We start from the raw sequence: 3,791 nt of genomic DNA, 5'->3' as shown, positions 1-3,791 counted from the left end.
GAACACTTAAACATAAACAAGAGAATTTAGGCAAGTCGAAATACCGTAAATGTAAACAAAAAATATACAAACAACAATACATGTAGTTTTTTTTTGTTTACATTTACGGTATTTCGACTTGCCTAAATTCTCTTGTTTATGTTTAAGTGTTCTTTGAGCTTGTTTATTAATATTTTTCTGCACATAGAATTAGTCGATTGGAAAAACTCAATAATGTAAGTTGCGTTTTTGATGTAAGTTTTTTGTAATTTGACGTAAATATGTATGCATTTGGTGTTTTTCAGTCCTGAAGATGCCTTCAGATTGAAGGCGAAATATCGACAGCAATAAATGTAATAAATAAAACTACCAAAATCTATGTTTTATTTAATAACCGGCCTGGAGCTCAAAATTAACGAATAAATTATAATAAAACGGCCAAAAACAAAAAACTAATCATAAAATAAAAGTGTGTAAAGTATTAAGTACAGTGTTATGTGCATTTATATATATGAAAGTATGTGACAAATGCACTTTTTATTAAGGAAACCAAGTGGAACGACTTACTAAATTTTAACAACAAATATCTTATAAACAATGATATTGTTTATATTTTTTACTTATACATGTTTTAGAGGATACCTCCCTTAACATCCTGACCAAGTTTCATTTGTTTATTCCACCTGGTTTTCTTAAAACACAAGGTGCGGCTGACTACTAAAGCCCACCCTTAAATTTTTGAAAATACCCCCTTCGCCTCTCCATAGCACCGAAAATATTAGTTTACATAAAAAAAAGTTGTATAGCGTTGTAGCTTAACGGGCCGTATTCTGCACTTATGCCCAATTAGCTAATAACATTGTATTACTTTCCCAAAGCGTGAAACTTCCGGTAGGTGTTGTAGTCACAAGTGAAACTCATTTAAACGAGGAGACTTTGTGACGTGAGACATCCAAATAGTACGAGTTGATGATTCTGCCTGGTAGACTGCATCGGCTAGCTGGTTCCATGCAATGGATGGCTTTTATGCAGTAAATGTGTTTTACACAAGGCTTGCGTGACTTTGCGGGCGCGGATTGACAGGGTTTGAGCGCAGTGGGTACGGATTGCTGTAACTTAAAAGTTATTGCATACATACACTAGCACTTACCCGTGGCGTTGCCCACGTACGTACATATCTGTATTCGAATGAAATATAACTGTTTGATTCTCCAACGATATAAAAAATGATTTATTAAAGCTCTTTTAATGCAATAAAATTAAATTCCAAAGTAGAAAAAACGAACCGTTACGTTTTGACTATAACTGAAAAAAACACAAACAAAAAGTCCAAAGATAAAGTAAGAGGGAGGTACATTTTTAGTTATTGTAAACTTCTGTAAATACAACATTCCGAGTTTCTTTTCCATTCCCAGGAATTAGTAATGTTTGATTCTGCGGGGCACCAGTTCGCGACAGCGCAACATATAGCTGGCCGTGAGAAAAGACTTCGCTCCGGAGATCAACTCCAATAGTATTAAAAGTTTGCCCTTGTGACTTGTTAATAGTAATTGCGAAGCATGTTCTGACAGGGAACTGTACTCTTTTGAAACTAAAAGGTAAATTTGTTGGTATCATTGGTATCCTCGGGATCATAGTGATTTCACCTGCTGCAGGCCCGGTTAAAATCTTCGCTTGAATAATATTAGGCATAAAACGCGTAATTTTGAGTCGTGTGCCATTGCATAAACAGGGAGGCTTAAGATTTCGCAAAAGTATTATTGGCGTACCAATTTTAAGGTTTAATTCATTCGGAGGTAGTCCCGGGGGGTTAAGAGAGTTGAGAAACTCCGTTGGGTAGTGAACAACATCTTCTTGATCTGTCACTGAGTCCAAAGACTTATATACTTTATATTCTGTTGAGACTCTCTGCGAAATTGCCTTGTTAATCTCGTCTGCGGTAGAGTTCGTTGAAGTGACGATAGCTCGCTCGCATAGCCAGCTGGAGTGTTTGTGCTGCAAATAATTCATATCTGGATATACATGATCAATAAGTTGCTCAATCGTTGTAACACAGTTTCCCATAACATCCGTAATGGTAATATAACCGTCGCGAGTTATGGATGTGGAGCCGTTGCCTATTTTTAGTAGGTATTCAGCAAACTGATTTGAACGACCATCTCTACTAAGCTGAACTCGCATATTGGTAGACAATTTTAATTTTTGTGTATGTGACCATACTTCAGACTTTTTAAAGCACGCGTTCACAATATCTGCTCGTGTGCCCTTAGGGACCACCGGTAATGTTTGCCTAAAATCTCCTGTGAATACAAAAGTAACTCCACCCATTACCGCCGGAGAAGATCTTAAATCTTTAAGTGTTGTATTCACGGCATCGATATGACACTTATGTGACATTGTACACTCATCCCATATTATTAGCGATGCTTTCTGGAACACAACAGCGGCGGCACTATTTTTTTTATCGAACATATACAGGGTTGTTCTGGTGAAAAATTAAGAGGTAGCTTGAACGCGGAGTGAGCAGTTTTCCCCCACATAGAAGAGTAGCAGCAATGCCAGAAGAGGCTACAGCAACAGCAATTTTGGCTTCGCTACGAACTTTAGCCAAAAGTAGTGAAGTAACGAACGTCTTGCCTGTTCCTCCAGGTGCGTCTATAAAAAAAACATATCCTGTGTTATTTTTTACTCTAGATATCATCTTATAATATACATATTAATAACTGCTCTGATGTTAGCTTTGGTTCATTTTCGAAAAAAAATTGCTGTAGCTGATTACACTCTTCATCTGTACGAAAAACGATCTACCAATGCTCGTCAATGAGCGAAACAGAAATCGTTTTGTTTGCACTCTTTTTTCTTTGCAAAGTTTGTGTCTTTGGACGAATCATTCGTGAAATGTTTCGTTTGTTTTGAACTCTGTGTATGGACATACTTGGATACATACATACATATGATTAGTTTGTTGTGTCAACCACATACTGCACATGACTTCGAAGCGATGCTTTGCCTTTCGGTTACCCTGCAAAAAATTGTGCGACTAATCTCTAAAGAGAGTATTCCGAGATTACTCTCAATCGGGTACAATTGGGCATTAATTAGTCCCAACTAGTCTCATAAGGGTACTAATGGAGGTCAATTAGTCTCGACTCATCCCTTATGGGTATAATTGGAGATCAATTAGTCCCCAACTCATCTCTAACGGGTACTATTAACGATTTAATGATATGTACGCACTTAGTCAATGAAATTTCATGTGCGGCGTTGGCACACAGAGAGAGTATTCGCCTAACAAAACTGAGCACCCCGGTTCGAATCGCAGCTGGCGCAAATTTTTATTTTTATTTTTTAAAAGTGACTAGTCGCTTTTTATACCCGTTCGGGTATAAAGGTGAACAATTAGTCTCTTCATAGGACATGCTCGAACAAAAGCGATCAGTTCATTCCATATAAAGAGATCAAAAGTGGTATTAGTCGCATGCTCCTTTGCGATTGATCCCGGAGTCATCCCGGATTAGTCCCATTTTTTGCAGGGTATGAATGTGTACACACATATATATATTTAGCATGTTCAATCAGTGATCGCTGTTTAGCTCAAATACGTTTATGTGTGTATGTATGTGGTATAGCGCAGTCACGTCGCTCATACACATCTCTTTTGCCTTTGTGAGCTCGTGTTTGATCGGCACGATGTACAGATTTTTCGCGTAGCTATGCGCTGTATTTGGCAACCAAATAGGCTTATGCTTGTACGTCTTTGTAATTTTTTGTAACTTTACGCCCAAAAAAATGGTGCTTATTTTCCAAGAATA

Source organism: Rhagoletis zephyria, unplaced genomic scaffold (genome assembly GCF_001687245.7).
Source record: "Rhagoletis zephyria isolate East Lansing unplaced genomic scaffold, Rhagoletis_zephyria_1.1 Rzeph_scaffold_00005, whole genome shotgun sequence".
In the NCBI taxonomy this organism is placed as follows: domain Eukaryota; kingdom Metazoa; phylum Arthropoda; class Insecta; order Diptera; family Tephritidae; genus Rhagoletis; species Rhagoletis zephyria.
This window is presented reverse-complemented; position numbering follows the sequence as displayed.